This window comes from Lepidochelys kempii, chromosome 10, assembly GCF_965140265.1.
Source record: "Lepidochelys kempii isolate rLepKem1 chromosome 10, rLepKem1.hap2, whole genome shotgun sequence".
In the NCBI taxonomy this organism is placed as follows: Eukaryota; Metazoa; Chordata; order Testudines; family Cheloniidae; genus Lepidochelys; species Lepidochelys kempii.
In genome coordinates, this window is record NC_133265.1 from 82,239,727 (window position 1) to 82,264,566 (window position 24,840).

Below are 24,840 nucleotides of genomic sequence, written 5' to 3' on the forward strand. Positions count from 1 at the left end.
AGCTAAGTTCCCTTTAGTAGCCCACTGTAAAAACAGCTTCTATGGTTGGTCCTGTGTAGTTTTGGGTTTTCTGATTAAAGTGGCTAGTTGTCACAAGGATGCTGTAGCGACACCTAGCCTCTCTGAACAGGTTGGTAAAATCCTAAAGGGCTGCTTGTGAAAATGGAATACTTCAATATCCTGCCATCACTCCCCAGACTGAAAAACTAGTCGTTCCAGGGGCATCTTTAGTGTTGGGTCCATGACCCTCCTCTGATCTGACCCCAACCACACTTAACAAGTCTTCTTCATGGAAATATCTAAATAGGTTTGAGGACTTCGTTTGGTTCCATTCATAATGCATCATAGTCATAATTCACTCTTCTTTTGCAGGATATGGTAATTAGCCATGGGACATGCACATTGTTTCATCACTTGGAGTCTTTAAACCAAGATTGGATATCCATCCATAGAGGTGTTCAGAAGTTACTGGGCTCGACTGAGAAATCACTAGGTGAAATTTCCTGGCATGTGTTATGCAGGCTCATAAATGGTCTTACAATCTGTATTGAAACTGGTCTTGGTGATAGATGCTGCATGCTAGCGGGCAGGAAAAACTCTGAGTGTAGGTCGTGCCCTGTTACCCACATTGCCTACTCTGCTCCTGCATGTTCTTTCCAATAACTCAATAACTTCTTTCACCTCCAATAACTTTGACAGTCATGGAGAACCCTCTGCAGTACCCCTTACTCCTACTTCCAGTGTGTTGGTACTTTTCATGGCTCCTTGTTTTTAGGCCACAATAATTGCACATCTAATACACCAGCTTTCCTTGGGGCTAGCAGCAGGATAATATTTTCCACATTAATTATGATGATTATTTTTATTTGTTAACAGTAATGAATAGTTGCTTCTTGCTATAATAAGCATTGGCCTCGCTCAGCGTTCTGCGTGGGTTGGGTTGGCTCAGTCTCTTTTGTCTGTTAACATCTCTTGAAACAAGCCATTTTCCTCCAGGCTTTTTTCTGTCAGGTCATTGCAAAAAAAAAAAAGACAGCCTACATGAAAGGGTTCGATTTACACAGCCACTCAGAGGATTTTCCCATTGCTTGTGCTGGCAGAATGGGGTTTTTTATTGTGCGTCAATTACTTTCAAGTGAATGGAAGACATTATGTTATTAAAATCCCACCCTGCTTCTCTAGGTGCTTTTAATTTGTATGTTTAGGTTTAAATTTCTTCAGGAGTGCCAAACCTTATATTTGTTTTCCTCGGGCTATTTTCATTTAGGGTTTTTGGTAACTGTCAAAGCCTGAGACTTAATTGTAGCTCACAAGGTTATCTTTCAAAGTTAACTTATATTTCTGTCATGCGCTGGAGCCAGTCCTTGACTGCCTATCTTTACGATGAGTGTAGATTTTGACTCTTGTAATTATCCTTTGAGTTTAAGCTGATTGTATAGACTTTATAACCAGTGTTTGTTTAATTTACCCATAACGTGTTGTTTGCACAATGGCTCTGTGAGTAAATATGAAACTGATTAAATATCAATGATTGCTCACCAATGCCATTTTCCCAAAGATATATTAAAATAAACAATGCAAGGGGCTGTTTAAGGAAAGTGGTGTGTGTCTCTCTTGTATGCTTGCATTTATATGAAAAACAACACCAACTTCCTCCCCAGCACCACCAGAAAGGTATCTGTTTTTATTGTTTATCCTAGTAAATACAGTCTGTGGGTGTTCTTTGTGGCGGATTCAGTGTAACCTTGTCACACTGATACATCATTCCCTGGAAGTCTTTTCCCTGTGGCACAGATCAGTGTAACAGTGACATAAAGGTCAGCGGGAATGCTTTCTGAACTTCTTACTCCATAGCTGGTACTGGATGTTTGCAGAGCACTGTAAGATCCTTGGATGGTACTATTCAAGTGCCAGCAAACGTAACAAATCCATGGATTCATAGACTACAAAGTCAGAAGGGACCATTGGGATGATTTAGGGCTTCATAGTGTCATCATTCACTAATCAGAACTTTATGGCACTGATTGGGGTAGAGTGTGGGTTACACTATTCAAACCCACTGCAGGTGAAGGAGAAATCTCCATGGGGGTACTAGTACAGAGCCTATGATACACAGTTAAGCAGTTCTGATTCCTTCCAGTAGAGGGCAATATTTGACAAGTTCTTACAGTGCAATAATTGCAGTCCTATAGACTATCCAACACCAGATGATAAGATACAGGTTTGGTTTGATGATATATGTTTTAAGTGGGAACTGTGGCACATCTGAGTTTTTCCAAGCATCCTTTTGCATAACAGGGTTCAAAAAAGAACTAGATAAATTAATGGAGGATAAGTCCATCGGTGGCTATTAGCCAGGATGGGCAGGGATAGTGTCCCTAGCCTCTGTTTGCCGGAAGCTGGGAATGGGTGACAGGGGATGGATCACTTGATGATTCCCTGTTCTGTTCACTTCCTCTGGGGCACCTGGCACTGGCCACTGTTGGAAGACAGGACACTGGGCTAGATGGACCTTTGGTCTGACCCAGTATGGCAGTTCTTATACTAGAAAAGGGCTGGAGTTGGATAAGGACGGTGTTGCTGCTACTAACAGTAGTTCAAAGAAAGAAGGGTTTAAAAGCTACAGCCAACTTAATGCACCTGGATTTGCCCTTATCTGCAAAATCAAAATATGCTAATTTCTTATCCCTTAGAAGTAATTGGTGTTTGCGGTAAAATTACCTGTTCATGGGAGTTTGAAGATTGTGTATTTTGGTAAGTCCCAGCCTTTGGATAAATCCTCAGACTTCAGCAATTTGGATGTGGAGCCTTCAGCAAGATACCGCAGGTTATAACTAACAGATGGTTGCTAACCCACCATGTTTTGCTGTGCATGCATATGGAACCTGAGGTTTCACTTGGAATTCATGAGAATGGGCAGACCTGATTTAGGGTAACGTGGTGCCTTTCTTGATGGTCAGAAGCGCCTTCCGATGGGGAAGTGTTCCTAAAGGATACAATCCAGGGACATTCCAGAATGTAACATTTCCCTGGGCTGCTGGGAAGCTGACTCCATTTCCCCTCTGCTCACCTCCTCCATCTCCAGCCACCCATCTGATCTCTTCTCTCTCCCCACCCCTGCCCTGATCCCATTTTAAAAATACACCTCGCCTCCCCTTAGTGCTGTTTTCCATCTCCTGGGACAGAACTGCCCGCTGGCTGCTTGCTGCCCCCTCCTGGCCTCAATAGGGTTCCCTGCCTGCATCAGGAACTGCCCAAAGGAGAAGCTGAAGCACGTACACAGGTGCCCATCAGCTTGTGGCAGAGCCAAGTCAGAATAGCTGGCTGGGAGCTGCTTCTGTGAAGGCTGAAGATCCTAGGATGGGGCAACGTGCGGGGGGAGGGGCGGGGGAGGGGGCTCTACAGCATCTTCCCCTATTCTTCAGTCTTCCTCTCTGTGGTGGGCACATGGAATCGCCCCCGAGGGAGTGCCCTGTGTGCCCCCAGAGGCCTGGCCATGCTGGGGCACTGCTGGCCTCACATCACTCAGTGCCATAGATTGCATTGCTAACCCCATCCTCCCCATGCTGCAGCTGCCGAAGGGCACAGCAAGCTGGTGGAGTAATATTCCTGAACAGGTTGTTCCAGTTTTTGCTGTCAACTGATCAATCACTGGTGATTATTTTTCTTCTCACTATTCGACCAGCTTTCACTTTGCAGTCTTATCAGCTCAAGTTTATGATACTAGCTAGTGTCAGATTGCAATAGTCAGGTTAAAGGGTGTACATATTCTCTCATTCTCTGTTTTTCTCTAGTCTGCTAATGCCAATAAGCACTTCTTGCTGTAACCTCTACATTTCGATAAGCTTTGCCTGTTAAATGACTTGCTAATGCCCTTGAAGAAACAGAGCTCAAGGGAGGCAGAGAAAGGTCTAGGTGACTGCACACACATAGACAAAAGGAAACTTGGATTGTAAGTTTCTCTGGGCAGGGACTGTCTTTTTGTTCTGTGTTTATACCGTGCCTAGCACAGCGGGGGCCCAGTCCCTGCTTAGAGTCCCTGGGTGCGATCGCAATATAAATAATAATAAGATCACAGAGATATCTGCAGTCGTCCTCTGGTCCAGTGCCACAGAAGGTACCACATGACCCAGGCTCACTGGGTCCCGTCATGGTTGCTGAGGTGGCTGATTATTTTGTTCTGGTCTCATTGATCTGCAGTCAGTGTTGAGCTAGTTCTCCAGACTGACCCACTGCGAATACTAAACATAACTGAAGAAAGCGACTGCAGTTTGCTAGCACTAAGAAATAAACGAAAAGGTCAGTGAAAGGCCCTCTCCTAAGGTGTCAGCTACTCACTTATTGGATGTTTTGCTTTAGTAAATGTGCACAGGGGTTGGTGGAAGGGGTACAACATTCCTGGTAGTCCCTTTTTACTATCCGTTTTAGACAGTTTGGAAAACTATTGTGGGGGGCTTATGCACATCCGATTCGTTGGTCCTGCGAAGCTAAATGGTCTAAATTTAGTTTCCCCTTCCCATGAATGGGTGTTGCCTGATCTCTGTGCCCTATGTGAGTGGGACAAAGGGTGAATATGTCTCTTACCTGCCCAAGAGTGCTCCAAAGTTAGCCAGATACTGGGTCCCTTGAGTCTCCTTCTCCTCCACTGAAATCAGTGGGAGTTTGGCTGTCCACTTCCATGGCAGAAAGATTCCTCCCTGGCTTGTACCTTATCCAACATTTGAAAAAAGTCCTTTTTCTAGGCATCAGTGCAAACTCTGCAGGGACTTCCCTGAAATTATGACAAATGTAACAAGATCAGGTGAATATTCACTTTGTCACTCAATAGCAGAGGAAGTTGCAGGACTTTCTCCTGGTTTTATTTATTTATTTATTTTTTAAAGGGAACAAAAGTGCAGAGGTGCGCCCAGCTCTGCTCATCGCTGCATCACGTGTCTCAAATGAAGAGCATGGAGCAGTGAGATGGTGCATGCTATGACTGTTCATGAGCTCTGCACAAGCAGGCCAACCAACAAATCCATTCATCGTTATTAGTAGGCGCGTGAGAACACAGGGGTGGAGCTGAGCTGATAGAGAATCTGCTTCTTATCAGAACAGAGTGAGTAAAACCATATAAATGAAAAAAGCCAATTAAAATGCTTAAGGACATGACTACATTGGGTTGGGCAATGCCCAGTAGGTCATTCTGCCATCACTAGTATCTATGTCCACAGCTCTGAAACCATAAAAGTTGTACACAGATACCTGAAACTGCAGAGGAGAGAGAGAGAGCAAGCAGGATTACACATACTTTTGCCTGCAACTGCCTATTGAGACAATGATCTCCTGGGTTCAAAGTCAACCATCTGGTAGAGTCAATGAGAGGAGACAGAACACCTCCAGGGAGCACAAGGGGAACAGCATGACTCATGGGCAGGACTCACACAAGCCACCGTGAGAAAGGAATGAGAGCAAATTAGGCACTTGCCTATGCCTGTTTGAAATTCTACATGGACACGAGCTTGAGGAGCACATGAGTGAATCTTATTGATTTGTCTCTTGCCGGAGGGAGCAGGAGAAAATATATTATATAGACTTGGCTTCATTGTACCAGGAGAGATTCTCAAAGTCAGGTGTGTTGACGATGCAGGTTTAGAGAAGGCCCTTAATGACTAGTCACCTTAATTTTACTTTTAATAGTTGTTACTCAGGTTTGTGTATGCCACAAACTATTCCCTATGAGCAACTCACTGTTCAAAGGGACAGATGACCTGGTGGAAAGGGCCAGCAATGGCCAAATTCCCACCTTTGCCCACGGTGGGCCTGGAGGACTACAAACAAATTATCCGTTCTCAGTAAATGGTCTAAAACAGGACATAGGACTGGAAGTCTGGAGACATGGGTTCTAATTTGAACTCTTCCCTGGCTTGGTGTGTGACCTTTGCTGAGTCCATTCAGCTCTCCATGCCTTAACTTCCCTATCATTCAACCAGGGTGAGATAATACTTACCCTCTTCTAAGAGCTCTGAGATCGTTTGGTGGAAGATGCTCTGTTACTACAAGTGTTGCCAACTCTCCCAATTTTATGCGAGTATCAAAATATTTGGTGTTTAATTTAAAATCCCAGCTCCTGGAATTCCAAGATCTGATGAGAATCTCAGCTTATTTTTTTTTACTGAAATTTACTAGCCTGCATGTTGGCAGAGAAAAGCTTGTCAATATTACCTGAGTGCACCCTGAAGGCTCAGGAACAAGATGGCAAATGAAAAAGAAACCCAAATGTGATTTTTGAAACTCTTACTATTTTTAAGTCAATTTCATTGTTGGCAAGGGGGAGGGGGGGCTGACTCCCTGGTTTTTGAGTGTGGGGGGTTAGTAATGCTGAAGTATTATTATTATTATTAGTGGTAGATAATGTACTAAACTCGTTGATTGTAACAGTGGCCATTGGCCAGTAGTAGTTTTTCTGTTTTGGGGGAAACAGTGGGAACAGCATGAGAAAGAGGGGCTCTAAGGGTGATATTTTAAAAGCAAAAAGAAAAGGAGGACTTGTGGCACCTTAGAGACTAACTAATTTATTTGAGCATAAGCTTTCGTGAGCAACAGCTCACTTCATCGGATGCATACTGTGGAAAGTGTAGAAGATCTTTTTATATACACACAAAGCATGAAAAAATACCTCCTCCCACCCCACTCTCCTGCTGGTAATAGCTTATCTAAAGTGACCACTCTCCTTACAATGTGTATGATAATCAAGTTGGGCCATTTCCAGCACAAATCCAGCTTTTCTCACCCCCACCCCCCACACCACACACACAAACCCACTCTCCTGCTGGTAATAGCTTATCTAAAGTGACCACTCTCCTTACAATGTATATGATAATCAAGGTGGGCCATTTCCAAGTCAGTGGTGTCTCGAAGGTAGCTGGGAGTGCTGGTAGCATAGGGCCTGAGGAGGGAGTCTACATAGCCAGACAATCCTGCTGTCAGGGTGCCAATGCCTGAGATGATGGGGCGCCCAGGATTTCCAGGTTTATGGATCTTGGGTAGTAGATAGAAGTGCAAGGAGTTTAGCCCTCAGTTAATGTTAAAGGAAGGTGGAACTTTGTGGCTTTGGCGCTCTTCATGTAGACTTTTGGTGTCCCTTTGAACCAGAAATTCCAGGTGAAACCAAAGGGGTGTGAACTCACATGAACTGAAACTGGAAAAAATGTTTGCACAAACCCCTGGGAACCAAGATTGCTGAGTTGTTCACCCTTCAGGAAGAACTTCTCCCCTGGGATGGTGCTGACCAGGAAAACCCTCTTTGGCACCCTCTGGACATTGTTTTTGGGGTGGGGGAGAAAGGGGAAAAGGGAATTGGCCATGGAATTGTTATGCCTTTGTTTTGAGTACTACATCTTTAAATCTCAATGAACTCTGCCATCTACAGAGGCCATCAGCTATTCTGAGATGAAGAGTTACTGCAGCCTGTTCCTGAGGAGAGCTACACACAATGCTCTCTTGTAGACACTTCTTGCTATTTATTTGTATTATGATAGTGACCAGGTGCTCCACTCAGGGATCAGAGCACCCTTGTGCTAGCTGAAACCCACCACAAGGGAACATGTGGGTTTGTCCCACTCTAATAGCTTGTCGACATTTGAGTCTGCTGTCTTCCACTTACTAGAGCTGGCCGTTTAATAGTATGGGTTTGAGCTTTCAGCACTGTAAGTTCTGTGTTCAGCTGCCACTGTTGGTCAAAGCAGGGTCAGTTATACTAGGCACTGTTCACCCCCTATTAAAAGACAGTCACTGCCCCCAAAGAACTTACAACCTAGCGTACTTTACTTTTTGTTCTTTTTCAATTCCTGATTGTCTTTCACCTGTAATGAAATCTGTATGGAAAGTTTGTTTGTCTCTGTGCGTGTCTGGAAACATAAGGGGGAAGTCCAGGATGCCTGATAGTCCATTCCCACTGGAAGGACTGGATTTTTCTCAGTAGTAGAATTATTATTTGCCTCTTAGGTTACAGAATCCAGCAGGCTGTGGGACACCCATGGGCCAATGTGTTAGGGAAATACGAAGAAGCAGAGCACTCCTCCTGGTCTCAGAAAAGGCCTCAACAAGAAACTGTACATTTTGAAAGTAGTGGGGGGCAAGTAGCTCTCTGGTCTGTATCCTCAGAAGCACAATCAGGCCACGCTTATATCCTAGGTGTACATATTGTGGTGTGTGTCTTGAAAAACCCAGGAATGCCCATGGTTGCAAAATAAACAGTCTTTCAAACTCGTTGGTGTTGGAGACCCATAGATCTGAAAGTAGAATCAAGCTCTCCCTAGTTTTCAAAAGGCTGAAAACTAATAAAGTCTTATCATGCGCCCGCCCCCCCGTGCACTCCCAGCCCTCCAATAATTTGATATATACTTATATCCTTATAGATGGACACAGACATAAATTTTAAAGAATAAACTTAATTTTATTACAGCCTTCAGAGTGGGTGCTGGCAGGACAGTGCATCACCATCTTGACAAGAGCGCATGGTCAGTAACAGCACATCAACAGGACTCTGGTTCTTTGGTGTATTATAATAGTACATCTTCAGAACAATGGCATTTTGATGTATTGTATTAGAATATAATCAGAATGATGGTGCTTTGATAGATTATGTAAGTACATCATCAGAGTGTTGGTGCCTTGACATACTACCTTAGTATGCTGTCAGGATGACGGCGCTCTAATGTATTTCAATAATACATCATTGGAGCGCTGGGGTTCTTATGAGGCACTGTATTGCCAGCTGGCAGGGGCCATTGTATACGCTGCAGAACATCTTCTGTCTTTTAAACACTTAATCATTTTTTATGAAAGCCAGAGCTTTCTGAGTAAAGCATGCGGGAGGGGGAAATATTGCTTGAGCAACCTGCAGGGCTTAAGTCTGTGTTGACCTGGTGGTGTCAGTTCTGAGCAAAGTGGCTTTTAGTGTTGACAGAGTGACTCTATTGGGCTTGCCGTTGGAGGGATGGAGGGGGTCCCAGAAAACTGCTCTGGGAGGGCGGGGGCGTGAGCTTGCGGCTTTCCAAGAATTGATGCCAAATTTCCACGGGCCTCCTTTTTTTTTTTTTTTTTTACTAAGCCCACAATGTGTGAGCGCATCCAGGCAAACCCAGCATTTCCCTGGGCCAAATGGATAACTGACCTTCTGCAAATGGGCCACGTGAGTTAGCACGGGGAGCCCCAGACCGGCATTCAATAGATCCCAAGGTTTGAATTCTTGCCTTAGCTCCTGACGCTGACTCCCTGTGTGATCTTACCCTCTGTGTCTCAACTTCCCACCTGTAAATGGGGTGTAATATGTCACTTCATAGGAGTCCCATGAGGATTAGTTAACGTTTGCATGGCACGTTGATAATGTAAGGGTTAGTGTCTCTTATTAGTGAGAGAAGACTCCTGCATTTTCCTCTTCCTTATCATCCTTTCCTTGCTTGGGAGTGACATGAATACCTCCTCTTGTGTCTGGCTGGTAAGGCTTTGTTCTTTCTGTACTATTTTGGACACTTCTGCAAACCTATTTCAGCTGAGTGGTTGTTTGGAAACTATTTACTCCAGCATCTTTGACTGTTTGCCATCTTGTTATTGAGGAGGTGTGAGTAGTCTGTAAAGTCACATGGTGGTGTTTCTGCTCTCTGATTGGAGGACTGAAGCTTTATAAATGGGGAAGGGCAGGCACTCCTGTAACTGTGTGTGAATACGTGTGTTTGCATGTGAATACAGGCATTTGCATGCAGAAGAGAATTTCTAACCCTCATACAAACAAAAACACACAAGTGAAAAAGTGAACAGAAAGGAGTGAAAACCAAAATGTGATTCAGAACTCATGGTTGTGAATGGTGTTTCCGTTTGCCCAGCTCCAGCTGAGAGTATGTCAAGCACCAGAGGTCTTCTCCTGCCCTTGCGCCTTTGCTCCGACTTCCATTTCCTCCTCCTGGATCTGTTTCCTTAGCTCACTGCTTTTGCTGCACAGATGTTTCTCCCACATCGTAGCATGACTGTTTCAAGTGGCTTCTTGGAGCAGATGTTCCCCTGTGCACAAGCTCCTTTCCCCACTGATGCTTTCTAAACAAACAGCAGATTGAATCACTGCTACCCAGTTGATCTAGAGAGGGGAAAGAATTCCACGCCGTGGGTTATGGATTTCCCCTTCCAGGTGATTTAACCATGGTGCACATGTGCTCGTTTCTCATTCCTCACCATCAGCAAGATCTGCAGATCTTTTATCAGGCCTGTTACGTTTTCTCAGTAGGACTGGGATGACCTAAGGTATAGATACCTTGGGCAGAAACTGTAGGCACAAGTTGCTCGAGAATTGCTTCTGAAGGCTGACTGGAGATGGGGTAGGTATAGTAAGTTGTAAATCAACGTGATGGCACAGTGGGAACCTCTGGGCATTCTGGCTCTTCCATGGCACGATTTGCAAAGGGCTGGCTCTCCACTCTCTCTCCAAAGGCTATATGAACCACCCATTTGCGCTCCATAAAGGTCATGGATGTAGTCAAGGTTCTACAGCCTCTTCAGATCATCACCAAGCTTGATAATCATAGAAGTGGCAATATTTCCATGTGCTTTGGTAGAAGAGCTTCTTTCACAGTGTGACAGGTATCGTAATTTCCTGCAATATTCTGGACAAGCCTGTTGAATTAAGTGTAAGTGTTTTAGGAGTTCATTGGATTAAAAATGCAAATGTTTCCATGTTATTGTGGGATTGTATGGAAATCCTGTAGGAGGAAGATAGTATTAATGCAACCTCTAGGAAGTACTGTGAGCCCCAAGACTATGCTGCACAATGTAGGAGACATGAATGATCTTTTGGGACTGTATGTGTGAAAAAGGATTCCTAGGAAGCACTTGGGAGAAAGGGATTGCAACCCCTCACCTACAGACTCAGCCTTTGAAGTGTCACCTGAGAGGGCTCCTTTGGTCCTCTGTTACATGAGGACAGTTCACAAACGAACTGTATAAAGGGGTAGCTGACTTACTGGTGAGTGTTGTACTTGTTCTGGGCAAAAGGAGTGAAGAATTGGTAGCTACAGGAGAACCCCTGCATGGGGGTTGAAGGACAGTTCACTGGCTAGAGCCTTTGTTGGAGTCAAGGAGTGATGGCTGGTAAGCTGATTAGTATGTGTGTAGGTTCTTTTCTTGTTTGTAATGTGTTTTCTTTGTAATGCTTTACCTTTAGAATAAATGTGCATGCTTAGTAAGAGCTGTGTGATAACTTAACTGTGGCAATTACACCATTTACCATCTTTAAGCCCGCCTGCTTTACTTTTCTTCTTAGGCTGCCTGACTGTGCTGGGGAGGTCACAGTATAGGCAGGGAGCTGTGTAGTCTGGAAATACCCCTGTCAGAAGTGGGAAGATAGGCATTGGCTGGGGAGCCCTAGAGCCTAGGCTAAGTGCCCTTGCTAGACCACACAGGGGGAATACAGGCGCTGTTGCTCTGAACACTGACACAAAGCAACACCAAAACCAAAAATCATCACGTTTCCCTGAAATAAGGTGAAACTGAGAGTGGAGAATATAAACTTGCAGGGCTAATGGACTTCTTGAGATCTCATACCAAGCCTATAAAATGTATGCCTGATTCTCAAAGTGAATTCAAAATCAGAGAATAAGGAGACAACAAGAAAGACTGCCAAAAAGAATCTGTCTTGGAAGTGGAGCTCGGGGAATAGTGCTCATATTTTCGGAAATTGAAACTCCGACCATGAAATTACCTATCATTTATCATCCCCAACCACCTTACAAAGAAAAGAAGGTTATTAAGCCTTATTGCTTTTTAAATACTTATGATCTCAGAGAGTGGCTATATCTAATCTGTTTCTTAAATATGTATTTTATGAAAATGTCCACAAGAGCAAGAACATAGTAACGTGGGATTTATTTTTAAATGTTTGTTTTAGTCAGTTGATGCCAGGGAAACATTGAGGGTCTGAGATTAAAAACCCATTTTAAATGAGCTAGAACTGAGTCAGTTCCTGCCAGAATGGTACCAGCCTTATGACAATGATATCCACCCGAATTCTCTGCAGTATCACCACCATAAGAATAGTTCCATGCACTGTTGTAACACCTGTCCTCTGGGGAATTTCAAAGAGCCTCACAAATGTTAGTGAATTAAGCCTTGCATTGACCCACAAGGTAAATAAGGGGTATGTTTTTAAGGATTACCTCTTCCGCCACTGAAATGTCCCCCATTTGCGGGGGAGAGCTGCATCTGTTTAAAAGCTCAGAGCACACTGGAAGAAGAATAACGTGCAACTGAAGCTACAGAGGAAAATGGAGGTAGATGGAATGCGATTATCCGTATTGGAATTTGGCTAAGACACTGGGATGATGCTCCGACTCTTACAAGGAATGCCATGAGATCTTTAATGGCAGGAGTGAGCTGAAAGTAGGGCCTGTGTCCTTGCTCTAATCTGTTTGTATGGCCCCATTCCCATAGCATGAGTGCTACATCCAAAAGAAACACCACCATCCTGTCCTTTCACACCGTGTGTGCCCCGTCACCCTGGGCAGTAGCCTCTGTGGGAAGCCATGGTGACTGAAAGTGTGCACTTCCTGAATGATGATACCCAGAAACTTGTTCCTGTTACTTCCCAATAACATCCTACAGTGTTCTTGCTACTCTGTGGATTGGGGGGAGGAAGGGGTTCTTTCTCAAGCAGACATTCAGCTGTTGAGCTCTGAGCAGCTGGTGGCAAGCCGCATTCTTTCACCCCCATTTAAAATTGTACCATCTATCCTCCTCGCTGTTTATAATTTTCGCAGGTAAGCAATTATGAACGTCGAGGGCTATTGAACACGGTACGTGTTGTCAGTGGCTTGGCACAAAGCTGTTTAGCACAGGTGTTTCTGTAATTGTGATACACTGGGAAAATTTGGTGTTCAATGGCCCTCTCACTTACATTTCCACCTGTGTCGTGCGGTGGTCTAGGGTTAGTACATCAGGTTGTAATATGGAAACATGTAGTCATTCTGGCTGGCTCCAGACCTGCTAGTGTTTTTCTAAACTGCCTCTGTTTCTTTATCTAGGCACCACGTTCATCAGCTGCTGCCTTTGCCGTTAATCTGTGCTTAAAAAAAATTAAAAAGGCAAAAGCTCAATTTGGCAATTGATTTTGGTTTTTGGCAATTTGGGTTTGGATCTCAGGCTCTCTTGGACAATAAGCCATTTTGTTTGCTATGTTCTGCTGGTGCAAACCAGAAGTAATTGCCAGGGCAGGGGTTTTCTGAGTCCAGATGTCTTCCCAAGATGCACTTACCTGCTTTAATATGGGACACTAAAGAAGCTCAATCTATTTAGATTATCTGAGAGAAGGTTAAGAGGTGACTTTCTCGTGATCTATAATCACCTACCTGAGGAGACGATTTCTGATAGTAGAGGATTCTTTAGTCAAGCAGACAAAGACTGAGCAAGATCCTGTGGCTGGAAACTGAAGCTATATAAATTCGGACTCGAAATAGGGGGCAAATTTCTAAGTGAGAATAATTAGCCATTGGCACAACCTACTTAAGGATGTAGTGACTGGATATTTTTAAATCAAGACGGGATGTCTTTCTAAAAGATCTGCTCTCACTTAATTAGAAAGTTGTGGCATGATGCAGGAATTGCTTGGTGAAATTCTCTGGCCTGTGCTATGCAGGAGACTGGATTAGATGGTCACAATAGTACCCCCTGGCCTTAACACTTATGAATCACTCACGTGTTTCTGATCTCGGGAGAGGGGCAGGGCTATTTTCTTCTGTTTATTTGGAATGATGAAATATTGTAACCAAACATTTTCAAGCAATTCAATGAGTGTGTCTCAGGAGGTCAGGCCGTGCACTGCGAGCCACTGGAGATGCCTGTACGGGGCCAGCTTACTATAAAACATGCTAGTAAAGACCCTTTCCTCTTTCTCTACATCTGTGTTGTGGAATATCTCTGACGGGTCTATTAGGGAGGGAAGTGCAGTAACATGGAGTCCCTTGAGACCCACAAAAGAGGAGGAAGAGACAGTCACGACTGGGACGTCATGGGGCAAATGGTGAACAGAGCGCAAACAGTAGAGTTTGGATCTTCCCCGCAGCCTTCCGGGGCTCTGGATCTGCCATTGCAGCCTAGGCCCATCTCCGAGTAACAGTGCTCTGCACTTAAACATTGTGTGTGGTCTGGAAGCCTTTTTAAAGTGATCTTCATGTTCTCTCTCACCAACAGCTCCATTCATTTCACTGGGAGCTCTGGGTTTAGACACTAGGATAAGTTTCCAAACAGCATTGGTCCAGTCTGCAATTTTTATGTAGCGGATCCCCAGCTTTGATCTCCTGCGAAGCTCCTGGGCAACCCTAAACTGCATCCACCCAAGCCATGGCAGATGTGGATACATGGTGCACAAATGGAAATTTAAAGACTCTCCAGGGTGCGCCTGTGGTCACCCAGAACACACCATGAAACATAGAACGACTCAGTGCCCGATTCACAAATACGAAGGAGGCGTCACAGCCATGCACGCCACTAGTCCTGACACAATTATCTGGCTTGACCACCTAAATGCAAAATTAGCTGTTTCTCTATGGCCACATCAGCCATATGAAGAAGATATGGCATGAATACAACCTGCAGCCACTCAGAACGTCTCTTGGAATTGGCCACCCCTCGTGTATATGCCCATTAGATTTAGTGTATCCGAATTCCTAGCTTTTCCTCATACTGGTTTTGTGCGTACTGAGGAGGCAGTTTTCCACGAGAACACCATCCTGTGTCTGGTTTGCTTTCATTCAGTACGCAAGGATCGCCTTCGCTTCCGCAAGCTCCACTTTCGAGGGTTAGTTGTACATCAGAAATGTCATGCTTGGAAGGAAACATTAGCGTTTACCTGTTAATGGTCAACCACAACCCCCCCCACCCCACCCATGAATGATACGGGGACATAAATTATCTAGAACTGGCAAGAAATGAAAGTGTTGCATGGTCCCTTGACAGCAATGGGATGAATAACTGATGATGATTAGTTAAATCATAACATTGCTCATGCCATGCATAAATGATGAGCCAACTGCTTGCGATGCCCTGATGAGATGCAGCATTCTTAGCTTTCTATCATTCCTACTTTGTAGCCCCAAAGAAACGACCACATTTCTGCATTTTTGTGTTATCTGGCACATCAAGCAATGCGACAATGAATATATATTGACCTTATTATAGCAGCCGGCTGCTTGTGCCAGAAGCAACCAAGCATACTTTGCACAAATTAAAGCTGTCAGCATGTAATTTATGGTTCATTGCAAAAGAGGAACAGAACTCTGAGGGGAACATTGTGGTTTGGGAAGCAGGTAGGTAGGCAGATGAATTGCATGATAAAATATCTTGCTAATGATGTGATGTTAAAGCTGAAGTGTCGTTTTCATTCTGTTTTGCACATTTTTTAGTTACTCCTCGCTCAAGATGATTTTTTCCCCCTCCACAGATTTTTTCATTCCAAAAGCTAAATTACTGGTTATACATGAAAAGGATGAAGTAGGTATGATAATTTATGGCTAGACAGCAGTTGTCTGAAGACAATGCGGTGTCATTCTAAGAGGTGTTAGAACCCCATAATATAGAGTCATTTTACTAACACAGCTAACCGGCTTGACATCTAGTGGGGAGTGTGTGTGGGGGGGGGGCGGCGGAGGGGAGTTTGTGTGTGTGTGTGTGTGTGTGTGTGTGTGTGATATGACAGTTTTACTCTTTATCAGAACAGAGGATAGATTTAGGGCAAAAAATAAAGTAATCTATCTGTGAGCACTCAGTCCTGTTGACACACACAGCACAAAATTGGACATCAAAACTAAGTTAGACATCACAAATAACAGACTCCATGCCTGCCAGCTGGTAAGATATTTTCAGTTTCATAGATACTGGAAATCTTTCTTGCCATTTTGCTTCCAAATCATTCTGCTGGGGGTAGGAGGGAGATAATTCAGAGAAGGGGGTGGGGGAGATTTCTGCCCATAGTAGTATGGCCTATTTGGTAGTGGTCGGAGTTAAGCAATCTCAGAGCTGGGATTGGCTCATCACAGGCTTGTGGGAAGTCATGCCAAACCTGCCTGGAGGCCCGGGCAAAGAGAACAGAAAGGGGGCTCTAGGGACCAGGGGATTCACACTCTGCCGAGCCACAGAACCTTTGTTAGCCCAATAAATACATTGTAAAATAATTCCCTTTTGAAACGAAATGTCAGAGTGATGTAAATGCACACCGAGCAGCAGCGCTGACTCGCCCAGTAAAGCATCGGTTTTAGGCTCTGGGCACGGCAGTATCAACACATGACAAAGTTACCGCGAGGACTGGCCGGAGGATAACTCCTCTGCTTTGACACATTTCAAGGTTTAGAAATTTGTTTTCGTTCCACATGGGAAGAAACCCCAAACCTTCTAAGCATTTATGTAAAGTGGGATTGTGCTGATACCTCGGTTTGAGGGTTGAAACAGTCTGGTTTTTGATTAGGATGGTTTCTGTCTCTGAGCAGAGAGTCCACCTTGGACCTCAGAAACCTTCCCATCGAAATTCCTCAAAACAGTGCCGTTTCCACGAAAGATGTTTTTATCAGCTCTGATTACCACTGCTTTGTGGAAGCAGTTTCCCAACACGGGAAGGAAAAGAGTCAAATGCAAACTAATCCTGCTGAGTGCAGGTCAGTCCTCAGGGATGTCGGTGTGTTTCCCCTGCTCCCCCGGTCATGGTTTCAATCCTGCAGCTGGACGTGTGTGAGTTGACCCCTGTGCTAACACAAAGCCCCATTGACATCAACAGGGAAGTCTGCACAGGTTAGCCAATGCGGATCCCATTGCAGGATTGGGGCCTATCTGTGTGGCTTGTACAAATGGCTTTCAAATGCCAAATCTGCTTAATCAGCTTTACTATCTGCTGGTGGGACAGTTCCCGCCTTTCCTTTCTGCTGCTGCTCCTCCTTGCCTATTATTTGTATAGGGCCATAGGTCAACATTAGGAAATCCTACTCTTCCATTGGCCTGTGAGAAGTCATTTTTTAATGGGCAAGTAAAATATCACTGTTTCCCCCCCACCCCCTTTGTTCTCTTTATGGCAAGGGCAGCAGGTGACATTTCCATGAAGGCTTTCTGAGGCTCCCAGAGGTGCACTTTGTAACGTGAGTGAAGCCACAAACTAGTTAAGGGATGTGTGGAATGATGGGTTGTTGGGGACAGACTGAGGAACAGAGACCCGGGGTTGATGGTTAGGGAGAGAAAGGGGGAGAGGCGTGGGCATTCCTGGTGAGAGAAGCTGTGATGGATGGTGGGGTTTGCTGCTGCATCCCCAAAGATAGTTATGGGTAAAGGCTGGTGCCGATGGGGCTCAGGACCAGAAGCGAGGCACAAAATGATTATAAACCTTTGTCAGTGTTCGTGGTCTGTGTGGGAGATGTCCTGGATACACTGAGGAGAGGGCATTTTAAAATACTGCTCGCACACAGTATGGAGCAAGGAGTGTGCGCAGAAACCTATCTCATTTGGTGATCTCCCTCTGCCCTTGGGCTCCCTTGTGATTTCTCCGGCGCCTCCATGTCTCATTATCACTTGCGCCATCTTCATACAGGGCCCAACTCTACCCTGACTCACGGTCAGTCGTGATTTCACTCCCGAGACCTCCCCGTGAGGTCAGAGTTACACTGGAAAAGTCCTTCCCAACGCATGACAGGGCTGACAGGCTATCTCTGGAGGTGAAATACCCGCCTGGTTTTCACTGATCTTGGTGATTTACTCACTGACATGCTGTCCCGGCTCTGCTCCATTCCCGCCTCGCAGGGGTGCACATTTATTCGACATACAGAAAGAAGCCTGGGAAATGCTCTCTCTGTCAAGGCACGTTCAATAAAGGATGATGTGGAGGTGAGGGGGCAGAGACAAATGAAGGGGACACTGTGTCAATACAAGTCTTGGGAGACGATGTTGTGATATGAAGGAGGATGGGCTGATGTCAGCACATTTTAACGGAGGTGACATTGCAATGGGAGAAAAGGCAAAATGAGAAGTCGGTGGAGATGACAGGAGAGAACAAGGAGATCTAGAGAGGGCTGGCTCCACCAATTTTGTGTGCCTAAGGAGAGCTCAAATGGCTGATTTGTTTGAAACAGACCCACTCTCACTTCGAGTGAGATTAATTCAGTGAATTCAGTATTGGATAGAAACTTCCTAAGAGTGAACTCTGCTACACTGGATTGCTTTCCCCAAAGAGATGAAAGAAGCCACAACACGTGGTAACGTTTAAAACTAGACTGGCAGAAACCTCTGGAATAGAAATGGTCGGGAACAATCATGCAGCAACTGGGGGAATGAGACGGGGTGACATGATGGGTCACTTCCACCTAGGGTTGCCAACCCTCCTGGTCTCGCCGGGAGTCTCCTGGAATCAGGCCCTATCTCCCGGAGGCTACTGACGCCAAACCGGGAGATTTTAGGTGCTAAAAATCTGGCGGCGCAGCGGGGCTAACGCAGGCTCCCTGCCTGCCCTGGCCCCGCACCACTCCCGGAAGTGGCTGGTATATACCTGTGGCCCTTGGTGGGGAGGGGCTCTCCGCATGCTGCCCCTGCCTCGAGCACCGACTCCGCAGCTCCTATTGCCCGGCAACTCCTGCCAATGGGAGCTGTGGGGGTGGAGCCTGCTGGCAGGGGCAGCGTGCGGAGACCCCAACCCCCACACCCCGTGCCTAGGAGCCCTTGGGCTAGAGGGATGTGCTGGTTGCTTTCGGGAGCTGCCTGAGGTAAGCGCCGTCCCCCTCCTGCACCCCTGCCCCAGGCCAGAGCCCACACCCAGCACCCAATCTCCCTTCCAGAGCCGACACCACCCCCTGCACCCCAACCCCCTGCCCCAGCCCTGATCCCCCTCCTGCACCCAAACTCCCTCTCAGAGCCCGCACCCCCTCCTACACCCCAACCACCTGCCCCAGGCTCAGCCCAAAGCCCCCTCCCACACTCTGAACCCCTCGGCCCCAGCCCAGAGCCTGCCCCCGCTCCTGCAACCCCCTGCCCCAGCCTGGTGAAAGAGAATGAGGGTGGGGGAGAGTAAGTGATGGAGAGAGGGAGGGGGGCTGGAGTGAGCAGGGGCGTGGCCTTGGGGAAGGGGCGGGGCAGGGGCGGGGGAATGGTATTTGGGTTTGTGCCGTTAGACAGTTGGCAACCCTACTTCCACCTCCGGGAGACCGTTAAGTAACAATTTCACCACCCGCAGCACATATTGTGCACTTCCCCTGGCAGACAACTCGCATTTCAGTCCCATGTCATTGTCCAGCGTTCCGTTATTACTCCTTCCCCGATGAGACTAACTTTAACAGGCTTCCCTTGCCAGTTTCCATGGGTATCCTAGCCTGATGTACAGGCAGGAGGTGCTAAGCCAGATCAGTTCTGCAGGCTGGTCTCAATGAATCATGGTGTTTGGGGGAATCATCGAGTGCGTTGTGAGAGTGCCTGCAAGCCGCGGACAAAGGCAGCGGGGGAAATGGGGAATTTCTTTAAATACTTGCTGGATGGCCATGACTGTAATAAAGACAGACGTGCTCTTTGGCATAATTAAAATGACACACTTTTGCTTTCTTGAGCCCAATGCTTCGTATGTCGTTAGCACAGTTCCGATGGTGAGACTGGCTGCTGGGGAAGCGTTGCACTAATGGGTTAGATTAATAGAGACAAACTGCTCTAATGTTAGGCTGCCCCCTGGATGTCGGATTGTATGATTTTCTGGGCCTTTGCACAATCCAGGCGGGGATAGCAAGCGCGGATCTATGAACACACTTACTCTTGCCAGCCCCGATGTTCCTTTTCAAAGGCCTTAGTTACTGCCTATGAGTTCAGTGCTGATTGGCTTGGCCTCTTTGTCATCACAGGACATTCTGCCACTGCTGTAATTGATATTAATTACATGAGATTTGCACTTGGAACTTGTGCTTGTTACATGGGTTGCTATTAATCACTGCTTCTCAGAGGTGTTTAAGCCTGATGTGTATATGGCCATGTTCTGTTCTCACATTCACTGTGTATTTGTTTTATTGTGGGTTTGTCAAGCATACAGACACACGTACATTCCGGCCAGCTGGAGTCGCTTCTGGGGTTTTGCAGTGTCTGAGGTGTCCAATGTAACTTGTCAGCAAGTTAAGGAAGTATGGGCTGGATGAATGCACTATAAGGTGGGTAGAAAGCTGGCTAGATTGTCGGGCTCAACGGGTAGTGATCAATGGCTCCATGTCTAGTTGGCAGCCGGTGTCAAGTGGAGTGCCCCAAGGGTCGGTCCTGGGGCCAGTTTTGTTCAATATCTTCATAAATGATCTGGAGGATGGTGTGGATTGCACTCTCAGCAAATTTGCGGATGATACTAAACTGGGAGGAGTGGTAGATACGCTGGAGGGGAGGGATAGGATACAGAAGGACCTAGACAAATTGGAGGATTGGGCCAAAAGAAATTTAATGAGGTTCAATAAGGATAAGTGCAGGGTCCTGCACTTAGGACGGAAGAATCCAATGCACAGCTACAGACTAGGGGCCGAATGGCTAGGCAGCAGTTCTGCGGAAAAGGACCTAGGGGTGACAGTGGACGAGAAGCTGGATATGAGTCAGCAGTGTGCCCTTGTTGCCAAGAAGGCCAATGGCATTTTGGGATGTATAAGTAGGGGTATAGCGAGCAGATCGAGGGATGTGATTGTTCCCCTCTATTCGACATTGGTGAGGCCTCATCTGGAGTACTGTGTCCAGTTTTGGGCCCCACACTACAAGAAGGATGTGGATAAATTGGAGAGAGTCCAGCGAAGGGCAACAAAAATGATTAGGGGTCTAGAACACATGACTTATGAGGAGAGGCTGAGGGAGCTGGGATTGTTTAGTCTGCAGAAGAGAAGACTGAGGGGGGATTTGATAGCTGCTTTCAACTACCTGAAAGGGGGTTCCAAAGAGGATGGCTCTAGACTGTTCTCAATGGTAGCAGATGACAGAACGAGGAGTAATGGTCTCAAGTTGCAGTGGGGGAGGTTTAGATTGGATATTAGGAAAAACTTTTTCACTCTGAGGGTGGTGAAGCACTGGAATGCGTTACCTAGGGAGGTGGTAGAATCTCCTTCCTTAGAAGTTTTTAAGGTCAGGCTTGACAAAGCCCTGGCTGGGATGATTTAACTGGGAATTGGTCCTGCTTCGAGCAGGGGGTTGGACTAGATGACCTTCTGGGGTCCCTTCCAACCCTGATATTCTATGATTCTATGATTCTAATGTACTTGGAGATACCCATGGGAGCCACAAAACAAGCCCAGTTTGAAAAAGGAGGCTGGCGGACCTTCTGATCAGGCCGGACACCAGCTAGAGGACAGGAAGTTCCTAGCGATGTATGGGAGTCACGGTGTGCATGGACATGGAGAAGAGCAGGTTAGGTAATGGGTCAAGAGAGCTGAGGGGAAGGGAAAGATGGTGTCCAGGGTAGGACTGGTTGGAAAAAAAAGGAGAATAATCCTTGTGAAAATGTTCACCATGAAATGCATTCTTCCCTTTCCCTACTTGTCAGAAATATTTTTGTAATTAAAACTTTCCAGCCAGGTTGAGGACTGGGCAGATGAAGAACCTGGCTGATGGTGATATGAAGGAAAGGGAGGGTGAAGAGGGCAGAAAATTGAGATAAGTGGGTTTATCTGAGACAAGGCTCAACATTTGGAAGTCCATCCATCCACTTGAAGTGAGAGGTAGAAGTATACCGATGGATTCATTCCCTGCACTGAAGCAGCCAGGGCAGATAGGGGATGTATTGCTCCTTGGGACCCAAACATATGGGCTGGAATTTTGTGCTGTGTTTCCCTTCTAAATTATGGTCTGCCACGGTGATTCCTCTCCCACCTCCAACACGCCCCATCCCATCCCTTGTCACATGGGGCTTTTATGGACCCCATACACTGGCTCTGTGGTTTATAAGGGATGTAGCAAAGGAGAGAACCATTCCCATGGATTTCAAGGACCTGTGACCTGATCCTGCAAGGTGCTAAGCACCCCCACCTATGTCTGACAGCACTTCTATGCATGGCGAGGAAATATGGAATTAGAACTTGGTGAATAACCGATTTTTCGGTTTGGTAGCTGAACTGAAAAATCAGAGGGGAAAAATTGCTTTGGATCAAACCAAACCAAAAATGTTTCAAATTTCTCAGCAAAGTGAAAAAATTAATAAAACAATAAATGCATTTTGGGTGGAATGAAACGTTTTGTTAACTCCCAAATGTTTTGGTTTTCAGTTTTTTTAAAAACCATTTTAATGTTTTTTTTTATACAATTCCAAAATGAAACATGGTTCTGAAATGGAAAGTCAGAACATTTTGTTTCAGAAATTCCAGAACAAACTGTTTTGACATTGCCAGCATTTTTTGTTGCGGATTGAAACGACTTGCTGAAATCTGCCTGAAACAACTTGCTGAAATCTACCTGAATTTACAAAATGTTTGGTTTGACCCAAATTAGAAATTTTTGTCCAACAAAACCCTATTTGCATGAACAAGATCACCTAGCTCTACTCAGGATATCTCTACTTACTTTTCTCCCTTGCATTTTACTTTAACAGATTTTCTTTCTCTGTGATCCATATGTATTTGTTAACAGCAAGCATCTTCAGTTCTCATATGGATTTTTCCCACTGATGTATCTCTCCATCCATGTAGCCTGACCCCAGTTGGCACCATAGAGCCATGTCTAAGGCTGTTCAGCTGGGAGGATCACACAGTGAAATGGAGTCAGTTCCCTGCTAGCCAGAGCCATGACAGATGCTCCGATGTGAACAGTGCTTTGGAGAGCATATTAATATAAAGCATCCAGACATTCAATAATTAATCTTTACCCAGGCCAAGCTTTCATTTCAGTAATGGGAAGAACAAAGAGAGAGACTGAATCATCTTTACTGGTGAAGGGAACCCTGGGCTAGTTAGTTCAGCTTGAGGGATAATTGATAGAGCTCGTCAAAAAAAATGACAGGTTTCAGAGTAGCAGCCGTGTTAGTCTGTATTCGCAAAAAGAAAAGGAGTACTTGTGGCACCTTAGAGACAAACACATTTATTTGAGCATAAGCTTTCGTGAGCTACAGCATGCATCCGATGAAGTGAGCTGTAGCTCACGAAAGCTTATGCTCAAAAAAATGGTAAGTGTGTTGTGTGGAAAAATCTGAACATTTGGTATTTTTCAACAAAAAATTGTTTTTTTTTTTCCAATTTGGGTCACCCTTCCCTTTTCTTCCCCTCCCTCCCTTTTTCAAGGGGAAGCCCAAAGCAATGTCTCTCTCCCACCAAATTTCACTGTGGTGGCATGTTAAAAATTTGGACTGGGGGGCGGGGTGAAGAATTTCTGCAAAATAAAATAAAATAAAAAGACTCCAATATTTGGGGATGGGCACACTCTTCTGAGGATGATGGAAGGGAAATCCCGCCCCCTGTGCTCTCTGCAGGAGCTGTGATGCAATGCAGCATGCCATTTGCATAGTTTGGCAAGGGGGGAGTTTTTCCATACGGGGGAGTCTAAGGGGCAAATAATCCTTGGTGTTCCTTTGGGACTCAGATCCAAGCTACGCTGCCCCTGGCTTCGGGGGCCTGATCCTCTGCTGGGGCACATCAGCATAGCTCCCACACTAGTTGAGGCTCTGGCCCAGAGAGTTTGCTCAGCAGGAGTGTGCCACATAACCGGCACCATCTCGTTTCTCAGACATTTCACTGGGCAGCTGGCTGCCCGGGGCTCTCGTATGGGTCGTGCACGTTGCTAACGCAGCGTTAGAACACCCTAGCTTGCTTCAGTGAACAGCCTTTTCTGTTTGTGGGATTGAGCTCCCTCCCTTCTATCCCCCGCCCTGCAGTGCTTTCCACATGCTGGTGCTGTGGCCTGGAGCTCTATAGAAGGGGGTGAGCTCTCTCTTCCCCTCTCTCGGTGAGCGGGGGGGGGGGCAATATGGCCAGAGAGGGCTTCATTTTTAGAAGCCTTCTCCGCAGAGTTGCTCCAGGAGAGCTCGGGCAACCACCGTAACTGCATGCAAACTCGGAATGGGCTGAATGGAGAAGGGAGAAAGAACGCCAGCCCTGTGGCAAGAAGTGCCCCCCAAGTGGTAAGAAGTCTTCTCAAGGCTCCTTTGCGCTACCCGTTCCCCTCTCTTGAGGATCCGGCCGGAAGGACTTCGCTGCCCGAGCCTTTGTGGGGGACCCTGTGATGAGACGGCGCAGAGGGAGGGCTCTTCACTGAAGCCGCGGACGACAGCAGCAGAGCTGAGTGGACACTGGGGTGGCCCCGCCACCTGGCCACGACGGAGAGCTGAAACCCCGGTAGCTGGGGCAGGTGGTGCCACCTTGAGGCAGGAGCCGGCAGCGCTTCCCAAAGAACTCAAGACAGCCCTCCCGCCATGTACCTCAGGGGTCTGGGACTGTGCCGCACCCGACACCAAGCTGCGAGTGGGCTGTAGTGGAAAGGGTTGCCGGGGTAAAGGACACTTGCTTAGTGGGTACTATCTTTTATTGGACCCACTTCCGTTGGTGAGAAAGACAAGTTTTTGAGCCACTCAGAGCTCTTCTTCTTTCAAAGCTTGTCTCTGACCAACAGAAGTGGATCCAATAAAAGATATTAGCTCACCCGCCTCATCTCTCTACTATCCTGGCACTAACATCGCTCCAGCCACGCTGCACACTTGGCCATTGGCCATTCACGCTGGTGGGAGGGGGACAGAGTTGATGGGTACAGTGAGGGAGAGTTTTCCTTATTCTGATAGCTATTCTGTTGCTGTGGTCCCCCAAGTTGTTGCTATGTTCCTTGGCCCCCTAATAAAGATTTCCGTGTTTCAGACACAGCCTCAGTGCTTGC